General features: G+C 48.2%; 1 protein-coding gene across 1 annotated transcript in view; it reads left to right on the forward strand.

Moving 5' to 3' along the window:
- Window positions 1-1,468: 1,468 nt before the first annotated feature.
- Window positions 1,469-13,770, forward strand: part of LOC144093801 (kin of IRRE-like protein 2) — a 191,690-nt gene continuing 179,388 nt past the window's right edge. The window contains exon 1 of the mRNA XM_077627505.1: window positions 1,469-2,050. The gene's annotated coding sequence lies outside the window, so the exon portion shown is untranslated. The remainder of the gene's footprint in view (window positions 2,051-13,770) is intronic.

The following is a 13,770-nucleotide window of genomic DNA, read 5'->3' on the forward strand; positions in this document are numbered from 1 at the left end:
CATCAATCATGTCAGTATTTATCAGCGTACATCTCTATGAACTCTCAGCATGTGGTGTTTTTATTCATACCGAAGCTACAAAGATGAATATTGCGCCCTTCACAGCACGACAAAACCGGCGTGACCTACATTCGTGGCCCTCTTCTGTGATGGTCGATTCGCTTTTGTTGACTTCGGCCTCGCGGCAGGAATTCATATTACCGGGAATGTACCCAAAGGAAAAAAAAAAACACGCCGGGCTCATCCACACGCCAAGTGTTAAACGACCAAGAAGCCAGCGGGAACATCGGCGATTGAGGCAAGATAAGAGATCGCGCCCGCTCACGGACGCATGTCGTAGTTCCGGCTTTGAATCACGATGAGAAAAAGAGGGCTTGTGTAACACGCTGAAAAGCTTTGCGCGAGACCTTTTATTTGTTGCCTCCCCCTTTGCGTTCCCCTTCTAAGACCCCATGTTACAGTAACCAACCTGTAGCTGCTAGGGGATTCGGCATCGTCTTTTCGAAGGGCGTCCGGCGGCTCCCTTCAAAGCACACGCTTTAGGGCCTTGTAGCACCCGCGCACAATACCCGTGAGTGACCCTCTCTAGTACGTTTTGTGTCTATTTTCATTTTACTGAGAGCGCAGTCTCCACTCCCCCGTCGTTTCTGCCGCCGCCGGGAAGTAAAGCACAAAGCCAAAAGTTGAGTCGAGGGCCCTACACCACGCCGCGTGCCTCTCTGAAACCCTCCCACCCACTTCTCCCTGCCCCCTCCCCGTCCTTTTAAGAAGAGGTCTGCCGCGAAGCAAACAAAGCGAAGCACCGGTCACACGCAGCGCAAAGAGCACCCACGCCGTCGAAGCCGATCTGGATGCTGCCCGCCTGGCCGTCCGCTCCGCAGCGGGATTCGGTCTGGGAGCGGAGCGGGTGGGGGCGAGAACGGAGCGGCCGGCAGACACGTGAGCGCCACCGCCCCGCCGGCCGGCCAACAGACCGCCCGCCGAGCCGCGGGGAGTCGGGAGGGGACGAGGAAGGGAGCGCTCGCATCGCCACAGAGATGCAAGAGAAACCAGACAGAAAGAAAGGCACCGGACATGACGTCACTTGCCGGAAGACGAGGGTGAAAGCTCAGTTCGTCCCCGCGCTCTCCGCGGGCACTAAGCACAAAAGCGGGGGTGAGGAAACGTTGAGGAAGCGACGACTGAAGAGAAAGAAGCGTAAAAAAGAAGAGAGAGTGGGACATGCCATCGAGGGGGGAAGAGGACATGGGGAAGGAGAGAGAGGAAGAGGGGTGCTATACCCAGGAAGAGAAGAAAAGACGAGAGTGGCGAAGCTGTAGCGCGGGAGCGCATAGGACACAACGAAGAAGAAACAAAACAAAAGTATAGAGGCTTCAGAGAGAGGCTCGAAGCAAGGGGGAGACGAAGGGAGCGCGTCGCGGATGGCGAGAGGGGCGCCGCCTGAGAGAAGGGCTTCACGGCGCGGCTCAGAAGCCGGGTTCGTTCCGCGCTCGGGCCACATTGGCGCACGCGGTGCCGTGCGGCTCGGACGCTCCCTGGGCGACGCGCCTAGTCGGCGTCGATGCCGAAGCCGATGTGTTGAGGGCAGCGGTTGCTGCTGCTGTTTGCCCGAGCTATGACGGAGTGAGAGCGCGGCTTGCTCGGCGAAAGGCAAGGGCCGGCTTCGCTCTCGTCTCCTCTCTTGGCCGACTGCCACCTATAGAAAGGCCGGTCCCCGAGGCCGTGGGCGCGCGCGCTCCTCTTCGCTTGTTTGATCGGTGAATTAGCGAACTTCGGCCGATACGCTGTGGTTGTGTCTCTCTGCCCCTGGGAACTCGCGCTGATGTGGACACCGCGCCAGTTCGACATGGGTTAGCCTGCTGCCCCCAAGGAAAAAGACGCTCCCGTAGTAGACACTACTGCTTTTTTGCTAGCGCTGTGCTGAGTTTTTGGACCCCCGACCCGCTCGTCGTCTCCCTGTCCGTCTGCTGAGCTGTCTGCGTTTGGCTGAGGAACTGTCGGATGACTCGGAACAAGTGTTTCTGCGTTCCCCCACCGTCCCTGGTTTGTGGTAAGCGTTTGCTGGTTTTATCCTCTTTCTTGTTGCGGTTCGCACAAGGAATGACAACCTGACGCCGTTTACTGAGCCCGTTTTCTTACCTACATACAAAGCGAAAAGCATTTCACTTCGCTTATTCGTAGCCGCCAAGTATAAACAATACCTGAGTCTTTTTCGCGTCTCTTATGATTATGCTCAACTGCTACCGCGTGTACTACGTGCAGAAAAGAAGTTAGCACTGTGTAGGAAATTCGCACCCAACGCTCAATTATTGTTCGGTGTTACGGGAAAACTGTAATTACACCTACGTATAAAAATGAATGTGCGCAAGTTTTTTTCTCCTACGGCTTCATTACTTTACAAAGCTTCGAGCGCCTTCGTGTCGCTGCCTGAAAGTTCGTCATCCGCGAGCCGCAAGCGAAAGTCTTCCGTTGATGGAGTACAAAGAGATTGCACACTTTGTTGGCTCAGGCTTCTTTTTTTCGCGGGTAGGCGGGTGCTCTAGTGACAAAGTGGGCCTCATTAAGATAACCTAGACTCATTGCTGCGCACAAAAACCTTTCACCCCCGCGGGCGCTGAATATTTTAAGCGGCGAACAGAGCTACACCCTCGGTCATTAGCGTTCATAATTCATAAACTGCTCTTGCTCATAGCCGCGCCTTCAAATCCCCGACAAAGTGCCTTAAGAGGCTGGAGAGAGCGTTACAAGCGCTTCATCGCCAATAACTTCTCCCCACCCTGGGGCGATAATTCATTTGTCCAAAGAGGTGTTATAATTTTTGTCAGGAGTGCTGTTATCTATGAGCCATAGGCTTAGGTATTCACGCATATTTGGTCCTAAGTATTTTGTAGAAGACTTAATATATGACTGTGCTAAAATTGTACGAAGAAAAGTATGAAGATATGAACCAGTAGTAGCTGTTACCTGCTCTTTAAAGGAGAGTTTGGAATTCAGATCCTACTTACGCATGATCAAATACAAGCATCTTTACAGATGTTCATAGTTTTCCGGGGACAGAAATTTGCCTCCGCATTCAGGGCTAATATCAGTACTCTTCCTGGTTTATCATAAAAAAGTTAAATAACAGCTGAATTCAACAATTTACGAAAGAAACCCAACTCATACACAGCAATCAACACTGATGTTTTCAGGTAGATTTCTTCTTTCTAAACTTCTGTACCTTGTATTCGTTCAGGCACCCAGTAAAAAAAAAACACACAATAAACTAGCTACTAGATATTGCAGAAGAGTGGAGAAAGAGGGGAAGTTCAGGTATGACAGAGCCCCACTTCAGTAAGCTTATTAGGTATCGTACAAAACGTCTACATTAATGCAACAAGGACAAGTAGCTTAGGCTAAGCGAAGCAAAGCATGCAAGACACGCGAAGACGCATGCAGCTTACTAAGAATCCATTTGCCTTGCAGCCGCGACACTGCGGTTTTCCTAAAACGCCGTCATTTGCATATACATTTTAGGAGTCCCCGTACCTGTTCTTTGCGATACATCATTCTTCTGTTTGCAAAACATTTCCATGCATTTGGTTGCTGGGCTAACGAGCGATGGGAATTCGGAAAGCCACGATGAATGTAGACGGGCTTGTTCTGAAAAGCTATCGTTTCCTAAGCTAAGTAACATAAATTATAAATTCATTGTTCGAAAGAAGCGTATTCAGTGATGGGAAAATATGGCGGCTCATGTTGGAAGAGCACGTCGTAATGACTAATGAGGAAGGAAGAGGCACGGTAACACTATCTCCGGGTGGACGCCTTAACCGCTCCGTGAGGTAAGGTAGAGGGGGTTGGAAGAGAAACTGTGGAGAGAGGGAAAAGGGGCAGGAATACCCTCCCAAATTTTATTTCTCAATGGCAATATTATAGAAGAAAATCAAAGAAAGAAGAAACGATGGGACATAAGAAGCAATAGCGACGGTTAAAGAGGGTATAATAATAAGGAATATATTCCCTTATTGAAACGCGCTTCTATAAAAGATCGATGTGTAAGAAAAAATCTTAGAGGAGATATTGTTTGTCAACTGAAGAAGACGGGCAGGGGAGAGGAGGGTGGGGGGGTGAACCTGCCTTGCATGCGGCATCTCTGATAGAGTGAGCTACACGGGCATGCAGTTTGTTTTCACTCAACGGTCCCCACGCCAAAATGACCACGACGTGAATTCATTAAGGCTCGCGATGCGAGCGTGCACTTCTTCTATACCTAAACAAAGAACAGGAAAAAAAAGGTGAACAGAACTAATCGATCTCTGCCGAGGTCGTTAGAAAGCGAACCGAGAGCGCACGTGCATAACGAGATTACGCGCAACTCAATAAATGCTTCCAAAGACGGCTCGCGAATACACAAAGCAGGAATGGAACTCTTGTTTGTCCGGATGCCCGTCGATAACGTAATTATTGTTTCGCGTGGTCCCGCACACTACCGTTCGGCCAGGTCGACCGGAACGCCGCGTATTCGACTCTGCCTTGAACGCATATATTTCGATGCGGAAGGGTCCGGCGGAAAACAGAAGCACCGCGCGTCTCTGTTTGGAATGGACACGCCTGTCCGCTGTCGTGCGGGCCTCGGTTACTCTCTGAGCAGGAAGGAGTAAATATGGAGAAACTGTCCTCTAGCTGCACTCTATTTATAAAAAATACTCCTTTATAGGAGTATTCGTGTTTAGAGTGTACGAAGCACAGCTTTGTTATCGCTCGTCATTTTTTGTTGTTTTATCTTTTAAGTAAGAAACAAGCCGGCAGTCAAAAGCAATTCGATGCCGGGCATTCAGCATGGCTCTATCTATTTATCCATTGCTAATTATTGCAGCCTCGCTATTTCAAAGCTGCGCGACAAATCCAGGATGAGCATGGAACACTGAAAAACAGGACGGGAGCTGTTTTGGAGAAAAAACGCTAAGGCGCCCGTGTGCTGTGCGATGTCAGTGCACGTTAAAGATCCCCAGGTGGTCGAAATTATTCCGGAGCCCTCCACTACGGCACCTATTTATTCCTTTCTTCTTTCACTCCCTCCTTTATCCCTTCCCTTACGGCTCGGTTCAGGTGTCCAACGATATATGAGACAGATACTGCGCCATTTCCTTTCCCCCTAAAAAAAAACAATTATTATTATTAGCTGTTTGGAAGCATGCTGTGTTGACAGGATTGGAAGGACCTCGTTGTATCAAAAATGTGTTCTAAGTTCCAATTTGGTGGAGTTGGTTTAAGTTATTAGACCTTTTAAAATTGCTCACAAGAAGGAAAGTAAGACGGAAATCTTCACTGCGGGACGTGTTCCGTTCGTGTCGTCTTTTTTTGCTTCGCTTTTAATTATGAAAGAGCTCCACAAAAAAACTACATCGAACCAGAATTTTGATTGAGACAACGTAAGCTTCACTTTCGGTAACGATTGACGGAAATACAGTGAGATAGGTAGATAAAGAGGAGGAGGGAAAGACAGGGATGTTAACCAGAAAGGGGTTCCGGTTGACTACCCTGCACTGGGGAAGAGGGATTAGGGGCTAAAAGGAGGAAGAGAGAAGGGGAAAAAGGCATAACACGCACACACACACATGCACAACGCTGTCACAATTTGTCACTCAATCCAGTCGCTCTCAAGTAGGCAAAGAGTGCCTTGTATGCCTTGAGGGCAGTCGACTGCTGTGGCCACGGACCGAGGATCTTTTGCTCTGTTAATGGGCGAGGATCGAGGCGGTCCAGGGCACAACACAGTGTATGTCTTGCACTCGCAAATGCAGGGCACTCACAGAGAAGATTAGCGATGGTCTCCTCACAACCGCAGCTTTCACAGGCAGGACTGTTGGCCATCCCCATCCGGAAAGCATAGTGGTTGGTAAAAGCAACACCGTGGGCTTTGCCCTTTGGCGCTGGAGCTCACACATTTAGCGTGAAACACGGGAGAGTTTTGCAACCTCCGCCTCAAGGCACTGGACCCTGGACTGCGCCTTCGTCTTCCACGTAACTTAGCACGTCGCGACGCAACAGTGTTGTGCCGTTTATGGAAATACAGTGAAGTTTGAAAGGAAGGAGCAGTAGTTTATAAATAAAGTAAAGGCGTGGTAGTTAATAAGGCTCCATGGTTACATGAACCAAGCTGTGATGGAAGCGATGAATAGGGAGCAGGAGACTGTATGACTACGCTAAAGTGGATAATAATCATTCATTACTCCTTTAATTAAGGAAAAGAGAAATAAGGGAATTTTTATTTCAGTGGTCGGAGGTTAAACAAAGTAGCATCCGAGGTGGCTGCGCTTGACTAGGAGAGGGGAGAGTAGCGAAACAAAGAAAGAAATAATGCATGAAAGAAGTACGGCGACGAGTGGTAAGAGCCAACCTCTCGCACAAGCGCTATAGGCCCCCAGGGCGCGAAGCAGTGGATAGCAGCAGGCCTCTCCCCACTCACGGTCGCCGGCCGCAGAGCCATTACCACTAAAGACCTTGCTTTCCGAAAGCGATTCCGAACTTCGAAATGGTAGAGTGCACAACGCGACGCTTGTCTTTCCATACTAAACCAGGAGAACTCACTCAGCATATACGCTTAAAGCTCTCGTCACTGTCACAGGCAGGGAAGTAGGACTCGCTGCAGGTTCACGTCCATTCGTGGCTTGTAATAGAAGTTGGCTAATGAATGGACAACTCGGGATGACCTGTAGGAAAGGTGAAGGGGCTAATTAACCTAGATATGAATGCATTCCCTGGTAGCGTGGCCTTATTTCTAGTCATTCATTGAAGAAGTCAGTCCGAGTTTGGCTTGGGGCGTACCGCGATAAAGAGAATCAGAGAGTTAGCCACTTAACTTTTTTGCTGCTTAGTTCAGCAATGCTATTGCGGTTTGCTTCTGCGGTAGTCTTGCGGGCGACAGAATGAATTTAGGACGACATTTTCCTTAAATAACTGAAACGTAGCATTCGTATTCCGCGCAGTCGCACAGACACATTTAGTGACGCATCGTTAGAACAGACCTCTGCATAAAATGTGACGAGGCCATTCTTCACGTCCAACGCCGCAATCAACTGCAATGGCATTGTGTCTTCTTTCTAAATGAATCGCGCATGTATGCGTCGTTGTCGCTGCACGGCGCCCGAAGCGCGTGAAACTAATTTGAACTGCACTGTTTCATAGCGAACGACGCAGCAGTGTCGACAAGTGCGGAGTGGCCTCTACGGCTACCTGAAGATTTGTTGAACAGCCCCATACCCCCCCCCCCCCCGAAAAAAAAATCACCAGCAACATAATCATGTCGGCCTCTGTCATCGCAAATGAAAGCAGTCGAGTCACACACTTCATCACGTTTCCGGCTAAACTAACGGCAGGCAACTTCCTGAACCCGCTGACATGTTTAAAATGCACATCGCGTTAAATGAACTGCGCTTTTCACGTGTTTCCAGCGTTGTATGCAGGCTTCGGTATATTTAAATACGCCCTCCCCCCCCCCCCCCCCCCCGCAAGAAAAAAAAAACAACGTGTGCGCCGCGTGTCGTTAGAGGATAACCGATGCAGATTCCGCATTGCCCAATGAGGCAGAGTGCCTGATTAGCCGCATTTTTTATGCTGTCTCTTTGCTCTCCTCGCTACCTGTGCGTTTGCGCTTGATGTGGAGAGCTGTAACCGCTTATTCCTATGCTTTGCGCCGAGAGTGAAGCAGTAAAGTTTGGCATTCGGCGAAACGCAGCACCCTCCAATTTGTCTTTCTATTTCCTTGTTGTCTGCATGCTATAACGGCGCACACTATGGAGAGACAAGACCGCCCTCCCCGACACCAAACGCAACAAGCAAACTCTGACGAGCTCCGCATTTTTGGCCCTCGAAACAGGGAACGACGGCGGGAAAATTCACCGTAGCGTGGTGGCGCAGCGGTGTGCGCGCGCTGTTAGGCGTCACCCCGTAAGCGAGGATTCAGAGCTGAGGAGGAAGAGGAAGGGAAAGAGAACAGCAGGAAGAGATAGAGGAGGGTATTGCTGCGAAGGCAGCGCACCAGCAGAAGCAGCAACACCGTCGCCACATCCCTGTCTCGGCGCTCTCGGACGTGCATGCTTGGCTGGGTGTGCATGGCTGGTCTGGCTTGCCGGGCTAATGAGCACTTCGCACTTGATTGCAGATCAGGAAAACTGGCTGTGACGCGCCCACCGCTTCACCCCTCTCGCCGCCACCGCACACCACCAGAGGGCACTCGCTCCAATGCTCAGGGCTTGCTTCTTTGAATGCGCGCGCGAAGGTTAGCAAGGCGGCCGTCGCCAAAAACGGGCTAGAGCTGAGAACGCGGTACGCAAGGACCGCACCGGAGTCTCCCCCTTTATTATTGAAGCACCTCGCTATGGGAACGTTGCATAACCTGATGAAGAAGAGCGCGCGTACTGGCTCGACGCTCAGGACCCTGGGAGGAACGGGCGGTTAAGTAAAGAAGCAAGTTGACTATGCAGGATGATCGAGTTAGCGAAACCGAGAATATGTTTCTGCGTAGGAATAAAACGAGGAAGAATTTTTAACCCCTAGCGTGAAGGCAAAGGTAGCGTTATTGGGGGAGCTGTGCTGAAAGTCTCATGGATGTGAAGTAAAGTTGTTCTGCGAGGTTGTTAACATATTCGCTTTTTTCGCACGGTTTAATGACAGAGTGGCATGCTGAAGAATCGCCAGTAAGCTCTACATCTGGTTTGTTTGTAAATCCGGTTTTTCTATATACCATCCTCATTGCGTACGGTAAAGTAAATGGGTTCTGAATATAAAAATGAACAAAGCCTTTACGAATGAACAAACATTTACACTTGAAAAAAAACATTTTTTAACAAATATGCTAATCCAAACACTGCTTCTTTTAATGTAACAATATTTTTGGACTGCATAGGATTTAAAATACATCTGCGTATCATTGCATCCATCGTGGAAGCAACAAGTATTTACGTGGCTGATTGTTTTTGTCTTTTTACAATTTTAGCGTGGAAAGTTCAGCTTACATTAAAATTTAAGAAAAAGAAGAAAAGGCCTTTTTTTTCTCTATCATGAATTAGCTCTGCGTGTCTCTTCCCTAATTTGCAGCACATATATAGCTGTAAGCCCGATATAGAAAAGCCACTGCCTAATAGAGCGAATAGGATTCATTCATATCTTTCATTGTTTTCTTTTCCAATAATTGAAGCCCAATTTTATCTCCCTCCTTCGCGAGGGCATTCATCCAGAATAAGAACAAAAAATGCCACCGGGCAAAGCGCAAATTGCGCCCCGGTGCACTCAGCAATCGAACAAGCAAAACTGCAACTTGCTGTTCTAAGCAGAGCTTAGGAAGCAGTTACTGCAATGACAAAGAAAAAAACAGAAGTCTCGAAAGACAGGCAAATAGATTGACGAAACGAACGAATATTATGCAAATCTAGAAAAAGAGAGGGGGGTAGTGGATGGTAGCGCGGTGAACGCACAAATCGCGTATATCGCGGCGGGCAGCTGTCAGAGACGTTCGCGTTCCTTGTCTGGCCTTAATTCTACCGTCCGTGTTCCCCGCGCATGGCAGTCTGGCCGCACGGTCCAAAGGCGCCTCAGCGACTACTTGGCGCCCGCCAAATGGCACCAAAAAAAAAGTAATATTAAGAAGAACGAAAGTGCGTGCGTAATATCTCTCGAGTATTTGCCGTAATTAATAACTGCTGGCCAGGGTTGATGGTGGGTGGGGGGTAGGCGGGAGATATTAAATTCTTAAACGAGCTTTCCGATGGCTCTGACAGAGGGGAAGGAGGGCGGTCGTTATTTATTTATTTTTTTCTTCGCAGTAGCTGCATAGCGAAGGGCCAGCCCTCAATGCGGCTGGATACTTTCTCCGGCCCCGGGCCTATCTCGAAAGATGTGGTCCACTGCAGCGAGCGCCAATTAGAGGGGGCTTGGCAGCCGCCGCCATCGCTGCCCGCCCGACGTTATGTGGCTTAAATTAGTCGCCGGCAGTTAATACTTTCTTTTCGTCTCTCCAGTGATCCCCTGCCGCATGTGTCTCTATACGTGCGTGCGTGTGTGTACGGTGCGCGCCTAATGCAATCTGCACTGTTAGCACATTCTGTTTAGCGGAATAAGGAAAGACGGAAAAAAATTCCGAGTTGCTGAGTGCTAAGCCCGATAACGACCGTCCGTGGGGCTGCCCGCGCCGCGGGCTCGTGCTTTGTGTCAAATTGGCTGAGCGAAGTCCGTGGAACCGCCCAAAAGCGACGGCGTTTTTCCTATTCGTTTGTTTATTTATTCCGTAGTTGATGAACAAGAAGGAAAGTATACTATAAGTCCTGTAAAAAATATAAACAGCATTTACAAAACAGATGCCGTCGGTTAATACAATATTACTGCATAACCATCCCCCGTCATACAAGATGATAGAGTTCAGTGCATTTTTTTCATTATTTCATGCCGGTTAGTGGTAATGCCGGAAACTCCAGCATTTGTATTTTCTGTAGAAATTGAAATCTCCTTCAGCCGCTAATAAAATCAAGGTTCACAGCAGCAGTCACTGTTGGAAGGCGCTAGTGGTCGATGAGATGCAGGTTGACATTCGTGTCCAAGGCAGTGTATTCCTGAACGTGTGAACAAAACAAATTACTTACCGCACCGACGTTGGCTGGAGTTGTGTTCGCAGCTGCACTCCTAAAGTTTCAACGAAACTTTATGCGTTTCAAAGAAACCGCCCGTATGTCTTTCGAAGAAACGCATACGGGCTGGGGGAGACAGCTATGTGGTGCGGCTGTTTTAGTTTTAGTGATAGCTTTGTTTCCTAACAGAATGGTTTGTAAAGGAACAAACCTACTCACCAGATTAGACTCTCTTTCATAGAAAGGTGTGGTTACGTGCAGGCACTGGCCGGTCACGAACACTTATACCTCATTGCTCAGTTGTTGGTCATTTGACGTTTGACACCACACTATACTATCGGGGTAATGGGCGCTTATTGAAAGCTGACGCCACTGTAAAAATTTAAGTGTGAGCTTGATGGGCGAACACAATGCCACACGTTGCCTGCACATTCGACGGCCACGTTGCCGAAGCTGTTACCGTCTAATCATCTTACCGAATCCACCGCGAATGCCTCACCCGTTGTCATGGAGGAGCTCCAGTGTTGGTGTTCATCGCATCTCATCAAAAATGGAGTGAACCCTAAACACGGGACTTCCCTTGAGTGAACAAAAAAGAATGTGAGCAGCAGAGAACATCGGCTCCGGTTCATCATTCAGAAATATTTCTTTTCAATGCGTTAGCATTAGAACGCCACCTATTGTAAAAAATTTTCCGGAGTTGCCGTTGGCGTGCGAAGCCTCGGTTGGCTGGAAGCAAAATGGGAAGATGGAAATCCCCCTCGGTAGAGAAGAGAGAGAGAGGAAAATAAATTATGAATGGGTGTGATCGCTTGGTGCCTCGCAGTAATGTTACTGAAATCGCATCACCCCCATACCTTGTGCATCAGTTGGAACATGTTATACGAAACGCCTTAAAGAGTGCGTGTCTGTGCACTGTTAACGCTACACGGTAGACAAGTAGACGTCCTTTAAGGAGGAAGAAGAGTCGGGACGATGAGAGAGGAAGAAAAATGCTTGATCGGGGCTATCACTCTGTCAGGAAACGACGTGGCTGCTGTTGGTGGAAGCCACCACTGGAATAAATATCCTCTAAGTATACTAATGATAACTACCTAGTGTGCGTCGGTGCTTATCTTATGGTTTGACGAATAGGTGCAGGCAATGAATGTGGAGCACATAAAACGTCGTTGGAAGTACTAAGTATCGAAAAGACAGCTAGTTCAGTTTGATTTTAGTGAAATCAATAGTAATGATTCTGGAGATCCTTAACTGTAACTAAAAAATGAGATTTTTTCCTTGTGCTCAATGGTTTGATCTAAGTGGTTAAGTAGGCAAGTTAAGCCCACAATTTAAAAAAATGTTTCTGACTGCTAGTTCTAAACAAGATTTTTCAAAGTTAGCGGTTCAGATAAGTTGCGTTCACAGCTTTTGATATTTTTTTCTTGTGAGGTACGTGCTTGCGTTTCAATTCATGTCTACACATCACTTCGGGCTAGAACTCCGGCGCATTTTTCCTCGCAGCCAGTTTTCATCGTCTGCTTTTTCATCATTCCAGTCGCTTAACTCGATACTAACGCAACTGGAACGAACTAGTTTTAGTAATGGTCCTCCATACATCGTTTCTATTTCTTTATTCTGCGGAACTCCTTCGCCTTTGTTTCTTTTTCCCCACAGGTTTTTAAAATGGACTTGTAGTTGCTCAGTAGCTAGTTAACTATGCTGCACACAAGGCAGTCTTAATAATTAACCGACATTAAAGCTCCTGTCCGTCCTGCATATGAAACACGTAAAATGAGCATCATCAACACTAGCCAGTTAATTTTGAGCTCAACACTGCAGGCAAGTATGCAAAGGCAAGAAGGATCTAATTATCACTTACATGTATTCTGAAATTATAGCAGCACGTTAGCATGATCGTTTTCTTCATTTTTTTTTTTTTTGCCGTATGCTACTCTGACCAGCCCGGAGCGCTACATTAATATTTCAATGGCCATGTTTCTGCGCGAACGTCGTATAAGCAGGAAAAAAAGGAGAGAATAAAAATAGGTGCTGATTTTTTTCTTTTACTCAACCAAACCAGTTTGGGGATGCGAGGTACATAAAAAAAAAAACAGACTTCAAACCACTTCCGCATATTGCACCGCTGAAAGTCGAGAAACGTTTCTGAAAACTAAGAGCAACAAACCACCTCTAAGCTTACGCGACGCTCGAGATTCTCAAATTTCCTTTCCTTCGGTTTTCGGAAGGCGTTCTCGCGGGACGAGTTTAAGCGGCCGCGCATACCGCATTTTGCAGCCTGTAGTAAGCTTCCAAGCGTGCCCTTCGCTTCGGCGCCACCGGCGTGGACCTCGCTAGCGCTCGTTAAATTGGAAGCGGAGGAGCGCTCGACGGCCGTGATAAACGACGTTCAATTAGTCGTCAAGGGGGTCGGTGTCACGCGCAGTTTCGTACAGGCGAGCTCCGTTTTACGCGCTTGTGGTGTCCTTAGGAGAGACAGTGTAAAAACTTGAGAGCAGCGATTGCTCGATGCTGCTGCTTCGCTGCGCCAGGTCGTTTTTTCCTTGGACGCTCTTACTTAAATTCTCGCGTCCATGTTATGTATGGCCTCTTCATGCAAACCGGACGGGCATTCTTTCGCGGCAAATCCCATCCTTGCGTCGCGTTTTGCGCTGGTGGTAATGGCGGCCGCTTGCATGCGCTGCTGCAGTGAAGTGGCTACAGTGCACGGGTCTGAAGCGGTGAGCCCCTGCGAGTCTTTTCTGTCCACTTTTTGCGCTCTTTTCTACTCCTGTGCACTCTTATACGCTGTTGTGCGCTCTTGTTCACTCTGTCAACTTTTGGGCACATTTGTACACTTCTGTGCGCTCTTGTACTAAGCGTCCTCAAAGGTGCGCACCAACTTAGCGCTCAGTTTTCGTGTCCAAACTTAGTTACACACACACACATATTGTTAGGGGAATACACGCGCCCGTAACAATATGCAAGTTTTTAAGACTTATCTCTTGGCTTCATTCATAACACTACTCCGTACCGTTTTCTTGGCTGAAAGAACAGTGTCCCGGCACATGCCGTAACCATAATTAAAAGTTTTGCTTCGAAAGATTCGGAGACATTGCGCGGTTTGTGTGCTGTTCTGTGTAGAAAGTGTGTTGCTGCAATCCTCTTGTCAGGCGGGGCAAAATCT

The sequence above is a fragment of the Amblyomma americanum genome, chromosome 6 (genome assembly GCF_052857255.1).
Source record: "Amblyomma americanum isolate KBUSLIRL-KWMA chromosome 6, ASM5285725v1, whole genome shotgun sequence".
Taxonomy (NCBI): Eukaryota; Metazoa; Arthropoda; class Arachnida; order Ixodida; family Ixodidae; genus Amblyomma; species Amblyomma americanum.